Here is a 13,294-nt window from a genome sequence, read left to right on the forward strand (position 1 = left end):
GAGGCATTCAGTTACCCGGGGGTAGGAAGTGTGACTCCACCATTTACCAGCTGTCTTTCACTGAACAAGGTCCTTAACCTTCCCAGCCCTGCCCCTTTACTTGTAAAATGGGAACACCCACCACATTGGGTCGTTGTGGTAGATGACACAAAGTATGTCAGGGGCTTCCAACAGGGCCTGGCACGTGGTGGGTGCTTAGCAATATTAGCTGTTAGTAGCAGTCGTCTCCAGGGATGGGGGCAGTCAGATTTGAACTCCAGAATTATTTGTTTGGGTCTTGGATAGGCTCCTGTTTCATCTTCATTTCATCTCATAGGCCCCAGGAATCTGGTCTTGGTGCCTTTTTTTTTTTTCTTTTTTTTCAAACAGCTGTCATCCATTACGTGTTCTTCCACCCAGGTGCTGTGGATCAGGACACTGGCCCTTCCTTTATTCTTTAGTCTCAGTCTCTCCTTCCTTTCTCCCACCAAAAAAAAAAAAAAAAAAAAAATGCTTTTCCTTTTTAAAGGGTTACTGTTGCTGGCATCATTGAGGAAGCAGATGGGGCTCCATAATTACTCTTTGGAAGAACTGCTGGAGACGAGGCTAACCTTCAGAGCTGCTTGTTGCCCCTGGGGGGAAGGACTGAGCTCTAGAGAGTAGCTCTGAAAACCTTCAGCCTCTAGGAAGTTTCCTCTTGTAGGACTAAGTAGATGTTAAGTTTTAAGCTTTATTCTGTGATTCACTTGGCTTACTCTGATCACACTGCTGCTTGAGGAAAGACTGATGGCTTGGAAAAATGTGGCTTGTAACTTTACCTCTCAGGAAGCAGCTTTTATCTGCTGGTGCCCCTGGGAAAGAGTAAACATTGACACATTAAGTGACAGAACTTCTGTTTTTTACATGTGGACGTGAGTGACGTGAGTGACGAGATGCTGTAGGAACTGGGAAGTTGCTTCCTTTTTCGTAGCTACTTCCCTCACTTCTGTTCAGCTAGAATTTGAGGATCTGCTCTATGGCATGCACGGGTCTAGGTTGCTGCCACAGACAGCAGACATTTTAATGGGGATGGGGGTTAGATGGACAGTGTACAAAGAACATAGGTGTCCAGAGTGGACGTTGAACCCATGCGCCCGGCCAAAATGATGGAAGTGCAGTTGCTAAAAATTAATTTTCTCATTTATAAAATGGATAAGTTGTTATCTGGACTTTGGAGGCTGCCGTGTGGGATCCGTAGCATTTCTAGGGTCAATGTTTATTTGATTCTTGGGTTTTGACGGACAGAAGCTTATGAGGCCCTCCTGTGTTGCCCTGGTCATCTCTTTCCATTCTGCCTCTAAATTCTCACCCTTTGGTGAATTCAGCGAGCAAACCTATCCTTCCCCCGTGGCCTCGTGCCAGGGGCCTCATTTTACACATGGATATTTATGTTTTTTACATATGCTCTTGGAATTTTTGGGCCAAATGGTGAAAAAAAAGTTGATATGATTCACCATTTTGATATGTTTATCAGATAATGAGTCTTACTATCCAGAATTTGTTGACTAATGATCCAGGCTCTATTCTGGGAAAAAAAACAAAAACCAAAAAACAAACACAAAAACCCTTTAAACACTATTTTTAACACATTTTTTTTTTTTTTTTTTTTTTTTTTTGTGAGGAGATCAGCCCTGAGCTAACATCCGCCAATCCTCCTCTTTTTTTTTTGCTGAGGAAGACGGCCCTGGGCTAACATCGGTGCCTATCTTCCTCCACTTTATATGGGACGCCGCCACAGCATGGCTTACCAAGCAGTACTTCGGTGCGCGCCCGGGATCCGAACCAGCGAACCCTGGGCCGCCGCAGCGGAGCGCGCGCACTTAACTGCTTGCGCCACCGGGCCGGCCCTATTTTTAACACATTTTTGACATGATGGTTAGGCTGATTGCATAGTGTTAACCTCTTCAGGAATTCACATTGAAGGCCTGCTGATTTTCTGTCTTTCTGTCTGTCTTTCTCTTTTTTCAATTTACAACTAGAATTTCTTGCTGGGGGGAAAAAAATCCAAGTTGTTTAGAAAAGGATCAAATCATGCTCTTGTTCTTCGTCTCTAGGGAGTTTATCACCATTAACACTTGGGGTAATCTTTCAATTCCTTTTTGTTGTGCGCATAACACAAACACACACACACACAAACACATACACACACACACATACACACGTGTCAATGCCTGACCCCACAGCTTATTGGCTTTTTGACCTAGGGCAAATCATTACACCTCTGCAAGCCTCACTTTCCTCAGTTTTCAAATAGAGAATATTAAATAACTCACAGGACTGTTAGTGAATATTAAATTTAAAAATCCATGTCAATATTTAACATAGTATCTGGAATGGAAACACTCAATAAATGCCAGCTACTAATTTTTAAAACAAAAATGGGATCATACTATATACACTTGTACAGCTTCCTTTCTTTTTACTCAATGGTAAATTATAGCCATCCTTCCATGTCAGTATATACAGATACTCTCCATTCCTTTTTAATGGCCTCATAGTGTTCTGTTGTATAGATTAATTATAATTTATATAATCATTCTCCTAATAAATTAAAAAAATTGTTTGCTATTATGTATAAAAAAATGTTGCGATGAATATACTTGTATCTCTCTCCTTGCACTCTTTGTATTTCTGCAGGCTTTATTGCTAGATGTGGAGTAGCTGATTTGAAGGCTGTGCCAGTTTTTTTAGGTACTATCAAATTGCTTCAATGCCTGCTATTAATGTTCAAGCTGAGCGGTATTATTGAGCAGTATTATTATGGCGGTATGCAAGCAACAAGATTGAATAGTGGACTGCATCATAAATTTCTTCCTTGAGCGTGCGTAGACATTTGAGAGACCCTTTTACCTGACCGATGTTAATGAAAGAGCTCATTTGGGTCTTGGGGGCTCCCTGCATTGTCAGGATTCTCTGTGCTGTGAGGACTGTTTACGTGGTGGTGACACCACTGAGGGGATCTGTCTTACATTTACCTACCAAAGATGCACATTGGTGCTTCTTTCATCAAGCAGATTTTTTTTTTTTAGCTTGATAATTTTTAGTGCAAATCATTGGATGCCAAATCAGCCTCAACTGTGATTTTTATTACTCAACCTAATTCATAAGCCAGACAGCCACATGCCCCAACCCGGCTGTCCCATTGCTGTTGCCACTGCTGGTTGGTTATGAAGTTGTACTATATTTTACCTCTTTGGGGACTCTATGTTTTCTGTTGATCGTGATGAGCACAATTTGCATCATTCTGAAAACCATGAAACTGCTGAAGGAAAAATGAAAAAAGAAACATAACATCCACTTTGAAGAATGGATATTCACATTCCTGATGGGGCAAGGTTAAGGTCATGTGTGATTGATTAGGTCCAGAGAGAATGGAAGAAAACGAGTGTGGTGGTGTTATGAGAATTTGCACACAGATCATACTGTTCTTTCACGGTTTTGTTGTCTGACAGCCATGAATAAACTCTCATCAATTGCCATTTCAGCTCGTTTATTGGTTATAATGCCATCTTAGCACACTGTTCAGACTTTTTAACGTTTTATTCAGGATGTTGAGTATAAGGTATGTGGAATCTTTAAGAAAATGGTTCTGAAATTATATCCAAGACAGTTGTAATTATTCCTATTACATGTAAGAGTTAAGTGAAAAAATACCTCTTTTAGAAGCTAGTTATGGAATTTTCTGCTTTTAACTTGGAGCTGCAGTTGTAGACTCACCTCCCTAGCCCCACCTCTCCTCCCTAACTGTATGTCTTTTTTTTTTTTGGTCTTGTATTGAAAAAGCAGAGAAACTCAGTTGAGTAGGAAAATAAATAAGAACATTCCTGTGATGATTTGAAAGCAGCCACGGAGTAGATTTTTCCTGGCCAAAAAGTGGATGGGGGTGGGGTGAGGGGCTGGGAGGCTGTGATAGTCAAGGAAAGGCTCCCGGGAGGAAAGGCTTCCTGGGTCCAGCTGAGCTTAATGCTGGAGGGAGATCTGAAAGGGGTTGGTATTCCAGAGTCAAGTGTTAGAAAGAATAATAAAAATCTCAGGTTAAGATCAGGGTTCAATTAAACTGTGATTAAGAGATTTCTGAAAAAATTCCTGATTGTGCTTATTATAATTGTTTACATAAAATATTTTCTTTATGAATCATCTGTTGTTAAGTTCACCTATTTTAATAGTCACAGTTTAGTAGATAGAATATAGGAAATTATTAAAATTTCAAAGCACTTGCCTTGCAGTTCAGAGCACCTGCTGCCTGCCTGGGTGCTATCGCCTATTTGCGGGAAAAATCCTAAAGGAAACCTAAGATGACAAAGTCAAGATAAACATTGCAGTACTATACATGATAGTATATATAAAACTTATTTCTGAATCAAAAGAGCACCTTTCACTTGTGCCTGGGCACCCTGGGTAGTATCTTTTCTGCTCGAGAGTTACTCTGCTAAAGGCAATCTCCAGTTCACTTTTAAGAAGTTTATGTAAATAGTGATTTAATTTGTACTTGCTGGCGCTTTGCATTCGCAGGTTTAAAGACTGTGTAGAGTCATTAACTTGTAATTAACAAACTTGGCAGTCCTAACACCTCTCATTCAAGATCTCAGAATGTTTCTGGGAGTGAGAGGGAAAAAAAGACATACCTTTCTCAATCCACAATAGACAGACAGGTGGGGGCCCTCTTGGGAGGTGGGTTGGTCAGGGATCCAGTCAGGAAACAAGGTGAAGATCGATCTTTGAGATTCTTCATTCAACACGTAGCTATTGCCTGCCTCTGTATTCAAGGCACTGTTTTTTCAGGATTGACGTATATTCTGACAGTTTCTTCCTGCTTCTGACATTCACAAATTCTTCTCTCCTCCAGCAGAGACTTGACTTTGGTAAAAACAATGCACCTTGTGGGCAGAGGAAACATGCCAGTGGAAAATTAGGGCCTTATTTGGTTTTCAAGGTGGTTGACCTTTATAGGCACAGGGCCCTAGACCTGGAACCCTGGGAGCCAAGAAGAAGGTCAAATGAGAAATGTGTCATGTTGGATGTGGGTAAGTGACACTGAGAGGGACAACCCTTCTGATAAAGCTTTGCTTTAATGAATAAAAAATAAAATAAATGAAGACTTGTACTGAACAAGAAGACAGAAGAGATGCTGTGGACCCATCCCTTGAACCTGATTTTTTCCAGAGAAACTTGGGCAGAAGGTGAGAGAGAGAAGTTAGGAGGATAAGAACTGTGTCTGTCTTTGTTGCCAGGGGAACTGGCTAGAATCCTCCCCATGGTTTTGGGTAAGACTGATGGTGTTTCCAGGATGGACCACAAGTCCTGAGTGATGCTGCCTTATCAGAGGGAGACCAGGGTGGGCGGATGTGCGGAGGATGAGGAGTGGGGTGGGCTCACGAGTAACAAGCAATGGATGGTAAATGCAGGGCCCTGGGGAGTCTTAAACAGGGAGAAAGTGAGCATCCAAAAAGGAGCATCAGTAAAAATAAGGTTCTAAGTAGTTTTCCCCTTGGAAATTATTCTCTTCCTGATGATAGACCTGAGATCCAGAAGCTGGGAACGTGATGGCCTCCCTTCCACCACCCCACATGCTCCTCACTGAAGTCAAACCATTAATTCTGTCCCCTTCTGAGCCCACGGTGATAAATACCAGCACAAACTTCAGTCTTCTCTGACCAGGGCTCTCTTGGGTAGGGTTAGGAGGTCACTCCCTTTTTTTCTTATTCTTTAGCTTTTGGTAGTTCTCCCATTTCCTGAAGGCCTGGACCATTGTCACAACAACATAAACCACGACGAGTCATGGGAAAGTGTGCCTTTGGAGTCTGTCCCTCCTCTTCCCTCCCTCTCTTGCATGCTCCCGTAGACCAGGGCTCCAGCCCCCACAGCAGGTGCTCAGCCTTGCTGTGCCTCTGAGAGTCACTTACCTTCCCCAGTCTGGAGACTGGGTGTGGTGGTACCTGCAGTGACCCCCTCTTAAGAGAGGTTGTATGAAGACAGAGTGAATCAGGGTTTGTGGGAGTGCTTCTTATACATTATGAATGAATGAATTTATGCCCTCCCTTTTCCAGAGAGGATGAAAGTATTTACGGTGCTTCACAAATAGTCAAAGATGTCCCACGTTCCATTTCCTTAAAATTTTCACTCTGTTGCAGATCCAGCTAACCTACGTAAGGTTGTCAATTTGGTAAGCTCTGCTGTTTAGTTCAATTAAAAGGGAGCGAGGCCTGTGAATTCCTCCTGTTCTTTGCTTTCTCCTCTGGCACAATCCTTAGATTGCTTTTGGTGCTCATTAGGAGAGAAAAGGCCCAGTAGTCACCTCTGCTTTAGCCACAGAATACTAATAGCTCAAGTTATTTTTTTTTTTTTCACAAAATGAAACTATTTAAACAAAGTAGTTAAATTTATTTTCTGTTTAGAAACAAGGAATATTATAGAGGAAATGGAGAAACTCAAGCTAAATGAAAATATTTTTGCTTATATTCACCATTCATTTAGGATGAGTTTACTGGGCACGTGCTGTGGTGCCAGGCCCTGGGCATTCAGCAGGGAAGGAAATGGCACACTCATGGGCTTGCACTGTGGCCTGGGGATCTAAATACTACATGAATATCAGAGCAATAGTGCCAACTTGCAAATCATGACTAAGAGCAGCGAAGAAATAGTGAGGGGTGTAATGGGAACCTAACAGAGCAGTCTGATGTAGTTTGGGGGCATTGGGAAGGCTTTCCAGTGGAAGTTCTGTTGAAGCCATTACTAGCTTTAAATTGTTAGTTTTTCTGTATATTTCACCTGTAGGCTGATTCAGCTCACTTTCCCTTCTTTGGGTTGTATTTCCTGCTAAGCTCTGCTGCTGGTTAGAGAACAAGTGATGAATAAGCCCTTTAGCACTTGGTGTCTTTCTAAGCCAGTATTGCCCTCAGGGAGCTCTTAAATTCTCCTCTTCTTAATAGCCCTTTGATGACGGGCCTTAGACTCAGCTTTTAACTCTTCTTTCTCCAGTGTGCCAGTAGCTTTTTCCTCCCCAAAGGGCCAATTTGTCTGGGGGACAGGGAAGAATATACAGGCCTCATAGTGCCTCACATTGCACCGTTCATTCCCCTTTGGGCCGTGAGCTTACAAAAAAACAAAAGCATCCTGGACAATATCTTAATATATGATTATAGAAAATGTATTTAAAATATTTAAGCTAAAAATAAAATTATTGTTCTTAGTTCCAACGTTCAGAGTTATCACTGTTAATATTTATGGAGTATATTCTTCCATTCTTTTTCCCCCTGTGCATTTGTTATGTGATATATCTATTTCTATATATTAAAAAATCATAACTTTTTTTTAAGCATGCCAGCTTTTTAGTATTTACTAGGGCCATACTAACATTTCTTGGTGGACTTTTTGTGAATATAGTAAAGTAGGCACATTCAAAGTCCTCTCTTCTCTCTTCCAAACACACAGAAATGATTAAAAAAAAATGTAACTGAATTCAAAATCAAGAGGAACGTTTCTTGGACCAGGAATGGAGAGAAGGGTGGGGGTTAATGGCCCAGACGTGAAAACCTGCCCTAGAAAAGGGTTTCAGTGCACCTTGTGCGTGGCAGGAGACTAGAACCAGACTCCTTGATGAAGCTGGGGTTAGGGCCATGCTCCTTGCCAGTGGACTGGGGCCTAATCGTTGCCACTGGTCCTCAGTGATGGGAAGCTCTCCTTTGGCCCAGGGAGGAAACAGGGGAAAGTATGAGAATAGGACCCAGGACTGTGCAGCACACAGATGTGATGGATCTCTAGCATTTTGTTGTCTGTAAATGGAGCAAATCCTGAAAGCCTACCTTCGAACCTTGTTCAGAGTTGCTTATCCTTTAGGGCAAGGTTCAACCATGGTGTCCACTGCCAGGGACGAAAAAACTCCTATGCAAGACGAGTGTGCAAAGAAAATTTCTGGAGCATTCAAGGAAAACCATGTCCACGAGAGGCAAGCAGCAGACCCCTCAAACAAGAGAATCTAAACCCAAGAAAAAAGGAGCAGTGGAGCACTCTGAAAATGTCATTAAAAATGTGTGCATTTAGAAAATGTGTGTATTTAGAATCTGAGAGAGATACAGGAATAGTAGTATTTCTAAGATGAAAATAGGAGGTTATTAAACAAGAAGAGGTCAGTATGAAAAAGATCCAAGTGGAAATCTTTGAAATGAAAACTCAAGGTTTGGGGGAAAAAAAACTGAGAAATGGTGTCAACAGTAGACTAGGTATAGGGACCATGAATTTGAAAACAGAAACGAGGCAGCTGGAAACGTTTGAAAGGAAAAAACATAGAGGTTAGATTGAGAAGCTCTAACATACAATCAGTAATTTCTTTCTGGGGTTTCTTCTGGTTTAGTCAGAGTAGCTTAGATCATATTAATCCTTCTGCTGTGGATACTAGAAAAGCATGTGTGTGTAAATGTAAATAATATAAAATTTGGAGAATACCAAGGCATGAGGCCTTGAGAGGCCAGGATCCTGGAGAGGAAGGGAATGTGGAGAAGTGAGCCTGGCATTAGGTGCCACTTTCCCTTCTGTGTATTTGCTGTTTGTAAGTGGCAGCACAGAGGCTAACTGGATGTACAGAGCTTTCAGCAGTCTCTCAGGGTCTTGGAACTGGGAAGACAGAAACTGCAGTTCAGGGCTGGCCTAGGAGAAGGGTCCCTGGTAAACACCCCAGGCTTTCAGTGTGGAGCCCTGAAAGGTTATATCTAGCTAGGGAGTGAGGGCAGACTGGAAACAGACCACTCATCAGGCTGACACTGAGCTTCTGATCAGCTCAATTGGATCAAGGTGCGTTTTCTCTATCCACTTTTTTTTTTTTTTGCCTGCTGAGAGCAAGTGTAAATCCTCTCTGGAGAAAGATAACATCATTCAGAGCCTCAGATTAACTCAGTGCTTTTTCATATGCACTGTATGACAGTCACTAAAACGTTACCAGGTGTTTCAGAGTACAACCAAATGACGGAAAAACGAGAAAAAACAAAAGAAATAGAACTAACTGCACAGGAGCTTTATACATTGCAGCTGTTACACATGGACTTGAAAACAACTGTGATAACTTCAAGGAACAAAATGATAAGATGGAGAATTTTGGCAGAGAATTGGTATCTATTAAAAAGAATCACAAAGCAATTGTAAAATTTCCCTGGAAGCAGGTAATATCGTAATCCTTTATTAAAGATAGGAGTTGGGGTGGAGTTGGAGTCTGGGGCTGTGATCCTGACCGATGAAATAGAGCTGCCTGATTGCTCAGGATCGTCTCCAGTGCTGTCCCTGTAGTGTGTACTTTGCTTGCGGCTTGGAAAGGAAGCAGAGGCAAGTATGAGAGTAGGAACCGGGCCTGTGCAGATACAGCCTCTAGAGTTGCTGACTGAGAGCTGAACCTTTGGTTAATAAGACGCTAGATAGATGCCTACAGGGGAGAGAGGGAACCCTGAAGTGAGGAGAGACCATTATAAAAAAGTCTTTTTGTTGTCTTTATATAATTTCCTGTGGTCAATGAGGGTACCCAGAATGGTATAGCTGCTGCTTTTATTTTTTTTTCCTTATTTTATTTTATATTTTCTATTGCGTTATAGATTTGTATCATCCTTCATTTTTATTTGCTGGGCTGTTAGGTGCTCGAAGCCAGAGTTTCTGTTTTACCTGTTCATTTCTCTTTTCTACGTGTGACCTTTTCTTCCCTCACCTCCACCACCCTCCGCCCAACACGTAGCACATTACCTTTGTGTAATAGGAGCTAAGTAAATATTTGTTGAATGAATAGAAGGCATAGCTCTTGATTGACTTATTTGTTAATTTGAATTGTTAAAGTGCTCCTTGAATGATGATCATAGGGTGATAGTGCTGCAATGGAAAACTTACGTTTCTGTTTTCAGGGAATTGACAATAGTAAGAGGGAAGATAGTACTTGAGAAGGAGAACAGTAGGCAATGGAGGATACATGGCAGCTGCTCAAAGCCTTGCTGACGCTCCTTCAGCAACTTATTTTTCCTCATTACTAACTGTATCCATAGGGTCCAGTCAGGGAATAGAAAACACACCAGTCATTTGAACAGGGAGAATTTAATATAAAGAATTATTAGCTAGAAAATGAGAACTAACTACTAAGAGGGGTAAAGAGAATTTTAAAGAATACAAGAGCAACTTCTATCTCTAGGTCTGAGGGAGACTATCCAAGGAAGGATAAACTAGGAAAGAGTCCCCCAAGGATGAGGTTCAGATCTCCTTGGAGAGTGAGTGTCTGGGGCCCACTGGGTGGTAGAGAAGTCATGGGGGACCAGCAAGACTCAATGGGGGGTGTATGCCACTGAGTCTCTCACATATCGTTGGCCAGTAAGTTGCCTGCTATGCCATAGAAGCGAGGACAAAAGCGCTAGAACCAGGAAGAGAAACCCTGCCTCCCGCAGTGTCCTTCCAGCACCCTCTACTGACAAGACCTAACGTTGTGCCAGCTGGCAGAGGAGAAGTGTTTAGAGCAGCTCAGTCCAATAGAAATACAATGCAAGTCATGTATGTAATTTAAAATTTCTAGTAGCCACGTTACGAAGCAAAAAGAGCTAGGTTACATTAATTTTAATAATGCATTTTATTTAACCCAGTACATCCAAAATATTATCATTTCAATATGTAATCAATATAAAATTATTACTGAGATATTTTACATATTTTGTACTAAGTCTTCAAAATCTGGTATGTTTTATACTTACAATACGTCTCAAATCACACTGGCCGTATTTAAAATGCTTAACCATGTGTGGCTGGTGGCTGCCGTATTGGATAGTGCAATTTATGGGGTCCAACTCCAGTATCAAAGCAGGTGAAAGTATTGTGGATTTGGAGCTAAGAGACAATAAATTGATAACCAGCACACAATTATAATAATTATGTGGCCACATGTTAGAATATTACATGTAATTAAAAATATTTTAAAAAGTTGCAGGAATTTTGGGAAAAGGCTTATATTAAGTCAAATAGCAGCATTTAGAATTGTGTATAAATAGAATATCAATTTTGTAACAACAACAAAACTCCAAACAGAAATTTATGTATGTTACAAGATAGAGAGGAAATACATCAAAATATTAACAGTGGTGATCTTTAGGAAGTGGTACTAGACTGTTTGGTTTCTTCTTCCTACATTTATGTATTTTCAAATTCTCTTTAATGGCCACACATTTAATTCATGTAACATGTATGCCCTCATAGGCAGAGGTGTCCCTTGTTTCTCCAAGCAGTGGGGCTTGTGGGAGCCCAGGCCCTTGAGCCTCAGTTGGTCACAGTTGGAGAGAGAAATGGATATACTGGAAATGGGGTTGACTCCAATGAGTGTGTGCACCTGGCTTTGTCAGGTGCAAAGCCTTGCCATTCCATGTTTGAAAAGTCATGACAGGGAGTCCTCAAGGTAGCAGTAAAGCTAATCTCTCCGAATTTGTGGATAAGAGAAGCTGGTTTATGCAGTTTCCGTTAAAAGCTGCTTGGTAATGGCTGAGATCAGAAGGCTTGGCATCCTTCATTTCCTTTCTTCTTCTTGGGGACCAGGGGATTAAAAGGCTGTTATTGGAATTGATTTATTTTGCCTCTTCTACATAGAGCATTTTATCCCCTCTGCTCTATCGTAAAGAGTAGAGGTTCTTTTTTCTTTTCCTCAGGGAAGCTGAAGGTGGGGAATGTTGTGATCTTTTGTGCTGTGTGTGGGCTGGGGGCTCTGCTGACACAGCTGTAAGACAGCTTGCCCATTTTGTGGGACTCAGTTGTGTTTTGATTCTGTTAGCTTGCCTCAACTTTATGCTAGTTTGGCCTAGAAAGGCCGAAGGTCCATGAGACCAACCCAAAATCTGACCAACCCAAAAAATTGTAAAGAGGCAAATGCCTATTGACTTTATGTACCAGATACTGTTATTAAGTGCTTGTCATGAATTAATTCATCTGATCCTTATGATAACCCTGTGATATAGAGGTATGGTTGCTTCTCCCATTTTATATGAAGGAAACCAAAGCATAGAGGTTAGGTAACTTGCTCTTGGTCACACAGCTGGTAAGAGGAGGAGGCGGAATTCAAATTTACACAATCTAGCTCCAGAATCTGTGTACTTCAGAATTAGGCCAGTGCAGTGGTTCATAAACTTTAGTGTGCCTCAGCGTCTACTTGAAGGCTTGTTAAAACACAGATTGCTGGGGCCCAGTTTTTCATTTGGGAGGTCTGGGGTGGGGCCCAAGAACTGGCATTTCTAGTAAGTTCCCAGGTAATGCTGCTGGTGCTGGTGCAGGGATTGAGAACCCGTAGGCTCATCCTTATGGCCAAAGTAAACAGTCCTTACTAGGCAGCCTCCTCCTCACCCCAGTGTCTGCTGCTCTTGCAAGATGGTGATTGTAGGGGCCGTTGGCGGGGGCCCTGACTCTCAGAGTCAGAGGTAGTCTGATTCTTGCTAACCTGGCCATTTTCCAGGTGCTCTCAGAGTAAGGTGCTTTTACTTGATATACTTTAAAAATAACTTCACCGAGGGGGCCGGCCCCGTGGCTTAGCAGTTAAGTGCATGCGCTCCGCTACTGGCAGCCTGGATTCTGATCCCGGGCGCGCACCGACGCACCGCTTCTCTGGCCATGCTGAGGCGGCGTCCCACATACAGCAATGTGTGGCATGATCTGGACCTTGAAAAATGGGTATCATTTCAGTAGATGAAGATGAGGAAAAGCTATAGGCTGAGGGAATAGCACTCAGAAGTGGAAAAATGCAGGGCATAGTATCCTAGCTGTAAGTTAGCATGGTGTCCCTGAAACAGGAGGGGCTTTAATGGAGTGAGGATGGGAAGTTTCATTAGGCTTATATTGTACAAGACTTTGAGTGCCATGCTAAGGAGTATGTATCTTATCCTACAGACAGTGGGGAAGTCATTAGTTTTTGGATAGGAGAGTGGCAGTGTTAGAGGTGTGCTCCAGAATGTCTCTTCTAGTAGAAATTTTTTTGTGAGGTAGGCAAGATCATCAGCATCTTTTCTCCCCAAGCTGCCCAAGGTCTCCAACTTCTAAATCCCTCCACGTAGAACCTGTATTTTCCTCTCTCTGTATCCTGTATCGTTTTATATCCCTATCTGTCTCAGCTTACTCCCTCTTATAAAATGTTGCTGTCTTGGTCTCCATGGTTCCAGTCTAATCAAAAGATTCATATCACAGTGGGGAGTGGATACTGCTGTAACTCTTGAGCCCATTCCAGAACCTGCAGATGTATGTTCACGGTGCTCTGCTGAAGGACCCCTCCCCGCCTCCCAACTCACACTGC

At 42.1% G+C, this 13,294-nt stretch overlaps 1 protein-coding gene across 2 annotated transcripts in view; it reads left to right on the plus strand.

The window, feature by feature from the left end:
• The window catches only part of LOC131404702 (carboxyl-terminal PDZ ligand of neuronal nitric oxide synthase protein-like), a 287,659-nt gene that overhangs the window by 138,085 nt on the left and 136,280 nt on the right, over positions 1-13,294 (plus strand). The gene's annotated exons all lie outside the window — the stretch shown is intronic.

Source organism: Diceros bicornis, chromosome 4 (assembly GCF_020826845.1).
Source record: "Diceros bicornis minor isolate mBicDic1 chromosome 4, mDicBic1.mat.cur, whole genome shotgun sequence".
NCBI lineage: Eukaryota > Metazoa > Chordata > Mammalia > Perissodactyla > Rhinocerotidae > Diceros > Diceros bicornis.